This window comes from Diospyros lotus, chromosome 8 (assembly GCF_014633365.1).
Source record: "Diospyros lotus cultivar Yz01 chromosome 8, ASM1463336v1, whole genome shotgun sequence".
Lineage (NCBI taxonomy): Eukaryota > Viridiplantae > Streptophyta > Magnoliopsida > Ericales > Ebenaceae > Diospyros > Diospyros lotus.
Window position 1 is genome coordinate 31,608,212 of NC_068345.1, and position 14,085 is coordinate 31,622,296.

General features: G+C 35.2%; 1 non-coding gene across 1 annotated transcript; it reads left to right on the forward strand.

Annotated features, from left to right (window-relative positions):
- Positions 1-7,054: 7,054 nt before the first annotated feature.
- On the forward strand, positions 7,055-7,127 carry TRNAR-ACG (transfer RNA arginine (anticodon ACG)). The gene has a single exon. It is a non-coding gene; the product is annotated as a tRNA-Arg (tRNA).
- The last annotated feature ends 6,958 nt before the right edge of the window (positions 7,128-14,085 follow it).

A 14,085-nucleotide genomic window follows, 5' to 3' on the forward strand; every position in this document is an offset into this window, starting at 1 on the left:
AGGTGAATTTAGAAAACCTTAGGGCCTGTTCTCTTTCTCGTTTTTGGGTCGTTTTTTGTTTTCAGTTTTTGAAAACACTAAAAATGCGTTCTTTTTATTATTTTTCAAAACGCGTTTTTGAAAACAACTAAAAATTTTGTTAAGGAAACTCAAAACAACATTTGTTGTTTTGGGCGTTTTCAGTGAAAATATAGTACTAAAAACACAAAACAAATGCAAAACGCGAAAAATAGCCCCCCCACCCCGCACACGCACAGACCCACTCTCCCCCCTCTCTCTCTCTCTCTCCCCCTATCTTCTCTCCATTCTTCTCTCTTCTTCTGGCCATCGACAACCATCGCCACCGCCGTCAACCTTCAACTCCACCGCCACCACGACCAACGCCCCCAACGCTACCGTGACCAACGCCACCACGACCAGTATTACAACCACCGTCATCGACCTAGCCCCCTACAGCCACCGCGACCAGCACCCTCCTCCGCCATCTCGACTAGCGCCCCCCACCGCCACAGCGACCAGTGCCCCCCACTACCGGCCACGGCGACCAGCGCCCCCCACTGCGAATAGCACCCCCCCCCCACAGAAAACTCTAGATGAGGAAGATGGTTGTGGCTCCTTGATTTGATTTTTTTTGTGTTATTTAATTTTATTTCTTTATTAAATTGAATATATGATATGTTTTGTTTGTATTAATTTTTTAAAATGGTATTTCTAAGGTTGTTGATTTTTTTATTTGAATTTATTTGAATTTTATTTTATAGTTTAAAGTATTTGAATTAAATTTATAATTTATTAATAAATATTTATTATTTATTTTAAAATAAATTTATTAAATAAAATATCATAATAACAAAAAAAAAACCGTTTTTAAAATTTCAAAGCAAACGCGTTTTCTAATTATTTGTTTTGAGAAATAATTTTTCAGAATGACAAAAAGAATATATTTTCAAAAATTTCAAAACAGACACTCAAAACACAAAATTTAAAATTAATTCAAAACACAAAACTAAAACACAAAGAGAACACCACCTTATATTCCGATCAATTGAATTTTAATTCTTTAGAATTTAAGTGAATGTTAGTTGTTTAATTTTTTTCTTTCTAGTTGCACGATTTGGAAATTTATTTTATCTGAGTATTCAATTGTTCAAATATAGTTAGTTGCGACTAATTTTAGTAATTAAGAAGTATAATTATTAATATCCATGAAAAAGATCTTCATCCATCATTTTACTTATTTTGACTACATATACTTGTATGTTATTTGTGTTACATAGAATCGCGAACAAGCATATCTTTAGTGTTGTCGCCACCATCAAAGGAAGATGGAGTCGTACTTGTTTTTGCTTGAGGATCTATCATATCTAGCAAAGAAATTTATTAAAAATAATTATTATTTATATAATTTAAAATGTATAAACATAATCAAGTTACAGAAAATTAATACTTATATTGCAAGATGATATTGTTAATGAATCAGTGGCTAGTTATTAAGCAAATAACTGTGAAATGCAAAACAAATAGATTCACTGCCAAATATGGAATATGTGAACGTGAAAGAATTATTAAGATTTTCTCTTGATGAACTGAATTAAAATGTATAACCAAATTAATTAATTCAATCTCATCCAAATAAAATATTAGTATCTATAGTAATTATTAATAAACAAAGTTTTAAACAAATTATTACAAACAATTAATAACCTAAAATTATTACAAGTAATTATGGCCTATGCAATTAACAAAGTCAAATTATTGAAAATAATTTATTATCAATTATTGAAAAATATTTTGAGACTTATGCAATAAATAAACTCACACAGTAAACAAATTCAAATTAATTATAATTTATTTTTAATTAATAAACAATTATTGCAAATAATTTATGACTTATGCAATGCAATTAATACAATATTATAAATTATTAATTGTAATTTAAATAATTTATTATTTATACAATAAATAAACAATTATTAATAAACGCACACAAATAAACACATAATGATCAACACATAAATATAAAGCCAACAATTAAATAAACCCTCAAAAAAATAAATAATTAAAACTCACAACCGCTGGCAGAGGACCAGTCATCGTCGACAACACAAGCTAGCAACAAACTAAAGTCCAAATAAGGATGTTGACGGGAGGCCAAGCTACCATGGTAGTTTGTCAGCGACAAGCGGTGGTGGCAGGCCGGCAACACTGTAAGGCAAGTGGGGAGTTGATGACAACTTACTTACCAGGTTGATCTTTAGAGGGGATCCGAGACGACAAAAACGAGGATGGAAGACCGCGAGACGAGGCAATGGCAAGGAAGGAACAGACAGTGAGCATGCATGCATGAGTAGCCAGGTGGTGCCTGCAGGGACAACAGAAAATGAAGTTTGAAGATGAAGATAACAATGGAGGCATGCGGTCGTAGGTTGGTTGATGACATGGCAGTGATGAGGATGAGAGAGAGATTGAAAGAAAAAGAGGGAAGGGACTCTAGGGAGGGCGTTTCAACTTTTAGGGTTTTAACTTTCAAAGAGATGTGTAGTGCTAGTGTATGTGGGTACGGTGCAAGTACAACAGACTACTACTATAAACGGAGTGTTATCAAGCTGACAATCGAGTGGTTATTTTGTGACTTATGAGCATTGTCGATTTTCAGTTTTAGATTGGTCCCAGACTCCATATTAGACCAAAAATCAATTGGTGTATCTAAGTTGACCATGGACCGAACCGCTTAACGTACGTACGGCGCCTATCCTAAATAAAGTTGAAATCTCTTGATCATAATACATGTAAATAGAGTTTAATGTAAATTAAAGCTATATATATATATATATATAGTGAGATGAAGATATATAAATTTTGTTGAGAAAGAAAAAGGAACTAGCTAGCTAGCTAGGGATTTGAAATAAAAGCTGTTATTGGTTGGGTGGAATTGGGGTGTGAGGGAATGTGATTCATCTCTTTCAATGTGTTTGGTTGGGTCAAATAATTGAATTGAATTGGTGAGTCTCTCTAGCTAGAATGATATTCATTCCTTCAAATTAATTGCCCCCATGCACCATCATCAACCATCAACCATCTTGTATAAATTTTTTCTCCCAAAGATTTTTATATAGCTGTTGGCGGCTATTGCTGCCATTCACACTGTTAGCTGTCGCTTGTGGGTAAATTATTAATATTTTTTAATTTTTTCTTCTTCTTAATTTGTCTCAACAATTAACAGATTTACCAACCCAATTTCCAGGAGACCCATCTCCTATTCTTCTTTCTCCTCCCAATTGAAGACACAACAACACCTGTGAACCCACCTACCTATATATCTTTTCTTCTTCTACGTACTTTGCAATCCCATCTCCTCCTTTTCTTCTTCTCTTCTTCTTTGAGAACCCATCTTCTCCTCCTCCTGCTCCTTGTTCCACTGTCGAACCGTACGTCAACCTTGTGCATGAAACCAATATGAATGATGCCTCCGCCGCCGACACAACCCCAACCAGTAAATGCCAAAATATGTTTTTAGGACAATTAATGATACGTACAGTATCTGAAATTGAGCACCCGATTTCACCAGGGTTGCAGACAGTTCAAATTAATTAGTGCGTGCCCCCATTTTTGACGCTCAAGCATATATTATCTGAGGTGCAAAAGGTGAAATTTCTCACCTTAAGGGTCTCATACATTGTCCTATGCACGTGGGAGAAGTTAATCACGGAACACGGCAGCCTCCAAAATAGGAGATATAGTGCATAGTGTCCACAAGAAATCACCTCACAAGAAGATAAAATTTTCACACTGCGACTATCATGACTCGAAGCTGCATTCTTGAGTGCAATCCCCCCCCCCACTCTCTTTCCCTTGTCAAATGCTTGGAATAATTATAATGGTATCACAAACTACGCCTAAATCTAATTAGAAATTTCTAGTCTTTTAAGGAAACAATTTTTATATCAAATTCACTCAAACAGTACCGTACTACTACAAAAATTAAGGTCCCTGCCCCCACCTCGCCCCTATATATATATATATGTATATATACACATTAAAAATAAATAAAAAATTAAAGGAATAAAAGAATAAGTTATAAGTTATTCTATGAATTAAAAGAACAAGTTATTTTGAGGTTATGAAATATTGTAAATAAGGTGAATTTTAAAATATTCTTCTTTATTTTACTTATAAAATAAAAATTTATGTTAATATAATTTAAAATACATTTTTTTATTTATACATACATAACTAACAATATATTTCTGATTCCTAAACTATTTCATAAACTAATCTAAATCATTTTTAATATAACAAAGACGTAAAAGTTTCTAATTACTCTCATATAAAATTAATTTAATATGAAAATTCACAATTGAGGGATACATGCATAAAGATTATTTGAATATATTTGTGTTATTGTCAAAATACAACAATAAATTTATAATGTGAGAAAAGTGATCTTGATATTCTTGTATAAAGATGATCAAGAGACCTTAAGGCAAATGATCAAGAGGCTCAAAATGATTAGATGGCTTAGAAAAATGATAGCTTGCTGTTGAAAGGTTGTTTGTTGATGATTGAGAAGCCTCAAATGATTGAGAGGTCCCGGATAATTGAGAGGCCTGTCAAAACGAACAAACGGTGAAAGGGGCTAGAGGTTGTTCCAACGCAAAATCTTTGACGCTTAAATTAGTCTTCGATTGCTTGAATACAAAAATAGCATTCAAGTATCTTGATAGCGTACTTGAGAGAAGAGACAACCCTCTTATTTATAGAGGAAGTAGAGGGGAACACATGATAGCCATCCCAAATCATTTTGGACATATTCTCAAAATATTTTTGGCATATTCAGTTCCAAAAACACCTGGGGAGGGTCCATTGTCTTCAAGGGAGGCTCTTGAGGGTTGGAAACATTTGTGACCACTCCATCACATATGACCCAATGGCCACTCGATCACCACACGGTGTTCTTTCCACTTCTTCTTTTGGTTTTTTTGCCTTTTAAATCGTTTTTCAAATGTATTCGACTCACATATATATAGATTTGACTCATTCTCATCTTTTCTAAGATTTGCTAAGCATATCAATTTGATTAAACAAGACTTAATTTATAGGGTTCGTGTTATTAGTGAAGCCCCAAACGATGTCGTTGGGGTAAGCAGGTGGAGGGCCGCGTGCTGCAACCTTGAGCTGCCATATGGCAGCCAATTGGAGGGCAGCACGTGGCAACCATCAGCTGCCCTCTGATGGCGCCCGTTTGCATTATCAACCCCTCTTCTCTTCTCACTTGTCCGTCTGCTTTTATTCTGTTGGAATATTGTATATCGTGCTTGCACGATCTGATCCGAGCCATCCATCCATGCTTTATGATTCTTGATCCCAGCCCTCCATCGTCGCTATTTATCTTCTCCTCGGGATATGGTCTGGACAGATGTTTAAGGCGAAAAGAGAAAAAGATCAATCAAAGAAGAGAATAGGGATCCAGAAGAGAGAGATACCCTTCGTCTCCGACCTAGGGTTATCTGGTTTTGCTTCGGTTCTTTTCTTTCTTTCTCTATAAATGTTTGTATAGCTTTATAGTTATATGGTTCGATAGGGTTTTATGCCTCTTAATCTGTTTGAGTGATTATTGGGCAAGTTTTGTGTTTCTCGAACCACTGTAAGTACAGAGAGATTGAGGGGTTTTCTGTGGGTGTATTTTTGATTCAATCATTAGTGCAGTGAGCTCTCCATATTGGAGCTCAACGTGGACGTAGCCCTATTTGGGTGAACCACGGTAAAATCTTGTGAGTCTCTTTTTCGCCTTTTTCGTTTCAGTTCGGCTTACCTCTGTTTCGCATGAATGACTGTTAAAGCTTTCATTCCTTTTGTTTCATCGTGTGTTTGTGATTGGGATATTCTGATTTTAACCCTAAGGTTTGAGTATCAGTGCTCAACAGTTCGGGTTCAAGATGCCCTAACTTCACAACCCCCCCCTCTCGCTGGGCCAAAGGATAGGGTGAAAGCCCTTGCCCTGCCTTGCCAGGATACAATCGAGGTGGGGTATGAGGCTGGATATTGGGATTTAAGATTGGAAATTGGACAACTCACCCCCTGCGTTCTTGCCAACACTACATTACATAAGAAATTGTAATTGAGCAGAGGTTTGTCACGTTAAATTGCATCTGTCTGTGAGTGCAAGATACAATACTACATGATGTGAAAATTGTAGTCATTTTCAAGCAAAGAAGTGAGTGATCATGCTAACACACTGAGTCCGTCCTAAATTCACATAAGAAATACTATTGAGATATTCACATCACTGCGTATTTTATTTGCCACTTGTGAATCCTCACAATCAAAAGTTAATTACAAACTTATAAGCAATGAATAATTTCCTGAGAAATGATTGCATCGCATTGGGGTTCAATGGACACTCAAATGTCATAAAAATTTCAGATTTCAGCAGTGACTACGACAACTACAATTAATCAATCTCAATCGGTTAAAATTTTCCCTAGAAACAAATAAACAGCATGGAGTACTATGGAGTGCTTGTAATTAATGCATACACACTTGCTTCTCCATGACTGTACCCTGTTGTGTTGGGCCACTTTTCTGTCTATTAGAGGAACACTAATTTTTTTTTAAAAATGTCTGAAATAAATGTAGTGAGTGTGTGTGATAGATAGGGCTTGCTTTTGCTTCTGCTTCTGCTTGATCCTACACACTGGTGAGGTTGGTCTCATCTCTGTCTTCCTCCCTCCCTCCCTCCTTCAATAATTGCATCCTCTGCATGATTAATTCCGCCACCTGGGGTGAAGATTTTTAAAGCTACAATGTCAACTCGACAGTTTTTATATAGTGAGGAGAATTTTATGGGAATAACATTAATTTGTAAAAAAAAAAAAGGGTTCAAAATGGCTTTGTGTTTATAATCTGGATTAGCCAAAGATGTTAACAAGGCCTGCAGTGTAAATGATTTAATACTATGAACCCAAAATGAGATTTGGTTTGGGCTTTGGGCCCATTCTTGATAAAAACCATGTGACTAGTTGTTTAGTGATGCAACGGCTGTTTATTGCCATGTGACTCCATGGCCCAATGGATAAGGTGCTGGTCTACGGAACCAGAGATTCTGGGTTCGATCCCCAGTGGAGTCGCCTCCTCACTTTTATTATTTTTCTTGCCGCCAAAAAAGGCGGGTCGGGTACAGCCACTGGTCTACCCGACTTGAGAGAATGCGTGTTCTCTTCTAAGCTCCAATATAATATAATACGCTATGCATTTTATAGTTCAATTTAGTACCACAAATTTCTAATTTTTAAAGTAGCCTCTTGGACAGTTCTAACCCAATTGAGCCGGCCCAATAGAAGCTGAAGACCCCTGTCGGCCCAAAATATTTAACCTCATCATCATACAATGCCTGATACAAACATACATGCAAGAGAACATTTCGTTCCTCTATATAAATCAACTCTATCAAGAGTTAAGGCATGTTCTTTTCGAGTCTACCGATATTTTGTCACTTTCATCTCTTACTTATTTGAGCATCTGAGTACTTGTAGGTGTTAGCCACTCTTAACTAGATTGATCATAAGAGTTTATTTTCTGTCGTTGCAATCTCACATCTGACAACCCCTTTTGGACCGCATGTGTATGTCCATGTCACAATCTCAATTATGGATAATCCAGTAATTTGGATATATATAATATATATATAAAAGAACCATCCATCCAATATCAAGGCACAAAGAAAAGAAGACTCAAACGAATGAATATGCAACATGTAGGTCATTTTTTTGGATGCTCCGAGGTAGTCTTTTTGATCATCAGATGCTCATTTGAAGGGGAGATGCTTTCCATCTTTTACATACGTTGCCTTGCTTTAGTTAGTTTATGTTTGCCTTTCTAAGTTCAAGTACACATAATAAGTGAGGATACTGTGTGGTCGAATATGGTAACCATGAGTACGAGAGAGATCTACTACACATGGCATGTTTTTAAATATAGATGGTGCATATATGAGAGCTCAGACATGGGATTGAGGTTTGAATATGGCAAATTAAACCACCTGGATGTACGAAACACATTCCTATATATATTGTCCCTCCCTGATATATGTCCACAGTTTGCATATAGGATCTGGATGGATGCCTGGTTTTGATGTTCGACGACGCAAGGTGACACTTCACCCTTCATGGATTCAAGAATCTTGCGCAATTAATGCCCCCTCTACCAGTTCAGTGTTTGCTATTCGACCGACCACCTTTCTTGCGAGTTTTAGTGTGACGAGACCTCAGCCCACCACGATCATTTCCATTACCATGTGCTAAGGAAAAGGCTATTTATCTAAAATTGGATAAGCTAAATCGACTCAATTTGATGGTTATGCAAAAAAAAAAAAAAAAAAAAAAAAAATCATATCTATATATATCCTTCTAGAAAAGTCTGCCTACTGATACCAATGTTAAAAAATTTCTTATGGTCGTAGGAAAGTGTTTAGAAGAATTTGGATTGTCCCAATATCTTCTTCTTCTCTTTGTAGAAAAGTTTTCTCATAAAAAAGTCTTCTTCTTCCTCTTACAGTCGTCATCTTGATGTCCATCGTTGCTAAGCCGAGCGTTGTCGATCATTTCTCCTGTGTTCATCATTCGCTGTCACTATTTTAGCCTTTATGTAATGGAATGGCACCACTCTATAAGAGATGAGTGAGTGAATTGAGTGTTTAATAATTTTTAAAAGTTTGTAAGGGTTCGCAAGAGAGATATAAAAATAATGATCTAAAAATAAAAAGATATAAATCAAAATATACAAATAACACAAAAATTTATAGTAGTTTGACTCAATGGAGCCTACATCTAATACTATAAAACCCCACTAGATTCTCAAATCCACTGTGTAATCATAGGTTGCAAACTATAACTTTTTACACAAACTAACTCCTAACCTAATTTTTCTAGCACAACCCGCTCCGAAAGATACAATACAAGAGATTCCAATCTCACACCACTCTCTCAATGAAATCTATTTAGAACAAGCTTTGAAGAAATCTTTACAATGAATAAGAACAATCTTGATAAAAAAATGAGGGTGAAAGCAATATAAAGCACAAAAAGCTAGAGTATATAATCTTGAAAACTTAATTAATAGCCTATTTTTCATCAACTCTCTTAAACTTCAAATGCTCTCCTATTTTTATTCTCTGTCCCCTCTCAATAAATATAGCCATTGGAGCCAAATGATTGAAAAATCCAACTTGCAAAGATCAAGTATAATTAGCCGTTGGAATTTCTGCAACAAAACCTATTGATTGTTTTGAGAAATTAGTTGACTGTTTTTCAAATTTAATTGGGTCGATCAACAGTTTTTGGAACTTTCAATTGCAAATAATACAGTAACCATCAATAGCAAGTGACTGAGAGCATACAAAACAAACAGTTGATAGTTTATAAAAAATGATTGATAGTTTTTACAAATCGGTCAATATTTTTTAACTATAAAAAACTTTTTTAAGGAAATAATACAATAATCGATCAATAGATAACATCACCTAGTCAATAATTTTGACATTTGACTTTAAAATGAGTGTTTTATAACTATTTATTTAAAGTTTTGTGAAATCAATGATCATCACGAAAACATTATCAAAATTAATATAACACACTATGCATCATTGATCGTCGTCATCCTTTCCTCTTCCTTCATTGACCTCTTCTCTTTAGATTCGCAGGTCCTTTGCCGCTGCCATCATTGTAGATGCCTTGTTATAAGCCATCAACTATTGCTAGGAGCCGTCGACCATCATTGATCCATTGTAGACACTTCAGCATTCTCCAATGACAATTCCTTTTCAGCTTTATAGACCCATTGTCGCTGATCTCCACTAATCCTTCACTAATCGTTATAGATCCATCGCTGCCATGAGATGCCGACCTTTCTTCTTCAACTTTGCCACATTCTAGCGCTGTGAGTTGTAGATCTATCACCACCGTTCGTCGCTATAAGTTGCAAATCCATCACCACCGTCCGTCGTTGTGAGTAGCAGATCTATCACTGCCACAGTTCATTCATTGTCGATTGAGACTAGGTACGTGCATTTCTTTGTTGAATCAGTGTCGATACTCTAGACTCAATCAGATTGAACATATTGTACACTGACAATTGCAATCATATTTGTTATTGAATAAAGAGTTATTCAAATTTACAAGAAATCATTCTATTAGTTTCTTGTTATTATTGTAATGACCGAATGAAATTAAATAGAAGTCCATATGTTGTATACTGTGATTAATCTATATACAAAGATGTAAGATGATGTATCATAGTTTCTAGACATCATTAAATGTCCCAAGTCGTAGCAATGTCAAGAATGGATATTGACAATTGTAGTAAGATTTGTATGTGTTATGTTTTTACTTTGTGATAGCAATGGAAGTCTCACACCCATAGGCATGGGGATGCCTAGAAAAATACATAGATGATCAATATTGGAGAACATATCACTAGACATGAGTCGCCATGAGAATCCATTTTGATTATATGTTGATAGAATTCTCATACGAGATGGGTGTAATTAATCCTTGGACCTAAAGTTGTTATGATCATCTCATAAGAAGACCGATATATTTTGACATCATTTAGCTCTATATCACGGTAAGAGATACTGTAACATCCTATTTTTTCAGGCATGCTATAATTTAGGAAATTTTGACTATATATATATTTTTTAAATAACTCATCATGATATAACTCCAAAATTTTCCTCATACCTGCCTATCATTAGTTTACTTATACACTATATGTGCTAGGCTAGGTATTCATCAAAAGCGGAAGCAAGAATCGAATCTCAACATACCTCAAACCCTATTAATATTATATAATCGTTTCAAACATAATCCATAATACAAGACTGTTCAATATCAGAACATAAGTTTTTCAACCTGACTTGAAACATTACATAAGTTTTTTAACATAACATAACATGACTGATACATAATTGGATCCTCATGCAGAAAACTAAATGCAAAAATAACTTTATTGCATCCATAACGCCTTGAGTCATTACATCCCATCCCTTTCTGTGCCTTCGCTCCAAACCCCATCTAGAATGTTTGAATGTTCCAGGGGCATAACCCACATTAGATTTTGAATCATCTAAGTAAGAGCACATCATTTAATGCACGTGTATGAATGCAATGCACATATCATAATTACCCTTATGTTTGGGTCGACTACACCCAACTGTTACCTGCAATTTTTACAATCTCCCTGCTAAACCGAGATGTATGGGTGCACCCTTGGCAAAGTAACAGCGCCAGTCCCTAATCCCAAACCCATGCAACATATGACTGTAATTTCATAGTGAATGTATACACATTTCATTATAGCATGCAAATGCAGTTTACATGATGTATTCACATCAAAGTATGACAACATGATAAAACCATTTATATAAAATCGAATTTAGGGTTGAACCACTTACACGCCCTTTTCATAAACTAAATCTAGTTGAGTAATATCACTTACCTTTCACAAAGTTCGGAATATCTCGAAAAGTGTGCACCACCTCGATTTTTGTGTCAATTATCGAAAATAGTACAAACTATTTCATCTCAAGTCTCAAAGCACCCTATTCAAATATTTATTTAAATAATCATCAAAACCTATTTTTTCATAATTTTCTTTCTTTTTTTTTTATCTATTTTTCTCCAATTTTTTTATCTAGCATTCCAAAATAAATGCCTACATCAATATTTTTCCAAATATTTTTACATAAAAATTCCTAAAATTAAATTATAAAAATATTGAAAAAATTGAAAAACCCTTATTGGACACTGTTTGCGCGTGAAAACTAGTGCATAAGCTTCACACACTAGTTGTCTTCTTCAACGACAGCACACCGATGACGTGGAATTTTTGCTCCTTGATGATCCTCAGCTCCAGTCGATCATGATGGTGTGCCCTGATACTTGAAAGAATGGGCATGAAGCCTTCAACCGGAGGCTTAAAGCCTCGGCCAACCCAATTGCCTCGTTACTCCGGCGAGCTTCGAAACCCCTTCAAATTGCCACCAAAATATCTCAAAATTTTCAGAATTGATCCTCAACTCAGGGGCAACAAAAGCCATTTATTTGCATCCCTTAATTCGTTCAAAAACGAGGTCAATTTGAAGTTCAAAATTTTTAAAACCCTTGACCAAAACTTCCTATATTTATAACCAAAATCAAGCCTCTAATCACTAATGGTTGTTTTTATCAGGATCCCTAGCACCTTTACTTGTCCTAGATAAGTCCAAATCCATCGAAAACAACCCTCAAATCCTCGATTAAAGTGGCCAAACTTTCGGCCACTTTCAGTCGAAAGTTGGCCAATTCCGACTGAATTTTGGTTGTTTGTCGGCCAAGAAGCTTGTCTTGGCCTTGCTCCAAGGCTCCCCAGCCACTTTCTCGGGTCTCCCATGGCCGAATTCAGTGATGGGATGATTGGTTGGCCATGACAGCTTCTTTTTTTTTTTTTTTTCTGGTTTTTACACTTTAGCCCCCTTCCCAAAATTTTAACTTTTGTACTTTGGTCCTTCTCACAAGGACCCCCAAGTTCTAGGATCATTATTTACACCCCGAAGACTCAAAAATAACTACCTTTTGATCTCCCTTAGGCTCGATTGACTTGTTTTATAGAAAATTTTATTGATTCCACCCCAAAATACTGAAGGGTTGTTCTACTTAATAAATCGAGGCTTTCTAAGGGTTCCGCCGCCTTTCCGGAAATCCCCTCTAACGATTCAGTTTTTTCAGCCCAAATTGAAGTTGTACCGAAAACTGACTGTGATTTGATTTTTTTTTTTTTTGGTGCTAAAAATCATATCTCAAATTGCTTAATGATGATGTGATCTTCTTTTTGATCGTTCGAGTTTCGAGATACTCCCTTCGAGTAACTCAGCTAAATAATATTAACAATCTACTTTATAAGACCCTGAATTTAACCATTCTAATGTCATGAATTACAAAACATTTCACGCATTATTTATTTCAGATATGGGATTTTACAGATACCACTTAAATGATTTTCGTGTTTGAGGAAGACTTTGTGGAAAAAATGAATTATTTGACTATCGTCATTCATCTCTACATAATGCTACTGAGAGAGGCTTTGGTGCGTTGAAGGCTCCATTTCACATTTTAAAATTAATACCAAACTATCTTTTGAGGAGTCAAAAATTAATTTCTATTGCATATTGTGCACCTAATAATTTTATTTGACAAAAAGATAGAATTGACAATTTATTTATAATTTATAGAAAAGAAGATTTGAAAAGAAATTGGGCCCTTAGACGGGCCGGGCCGGGCCGTGGGCCCAATTTCTTTGGCCCAGCCCGGCCCCCCAATGGGGGCCGGGCCCGGCCCGGCCCGTATGAACAGTAACGGGCTGGGCCGGGCGGCCCGCGGGCCGCCGGCCCTTTTGACACCTCTACCTAATGAGATGGGCCATAAAATAATGCAAGATAAAAATGTCTCTATAACAACAAATGAGTGGAGCAATTATGGAATGATTACAAGAATTATTGTTAGTTTTATATTTGACAAAAATGAACGAATTTTTCATTCTTTCTTCCGTTTTTTTGTAAAAAAGAAAACGCAAAAACAGAAATAAAAATTAGAGATGAAAAACTGAAAGCATTCTTTACAAATAAACAACCCATTTATAAGAAATTGGAGTAGTTTTTCAAAAAAAAAAAAAAAAAATCATGGGAACAAAAAGTTAGAAATTATGTTTAAATTACCTTTTTTCTAAATTGGAATATAAAAAATTAAAATTATATTGAAAATCATAAAACATATAAAAAGATATTTTCTCACGTTTCCTTTATTAAAATTTATTATATATTTTTAATCTTTTCATATCTATCGATGATCATCATTTCTAGATGGTATGGAATAATGAGAGTTAATGTAAATAAAAAATTATTTCTAAACTCATATAAATAGAGATCATAATTAGGATCTCTAACTTGCATGTTCTATTTTTATTTTTATTATTTTATAGTTAATTTAAGTATGGAAATAGTCTCACAATTTTCTTTTCAATTTTCGCCTTTTACTTTTACTTTGTTTTTGGCTT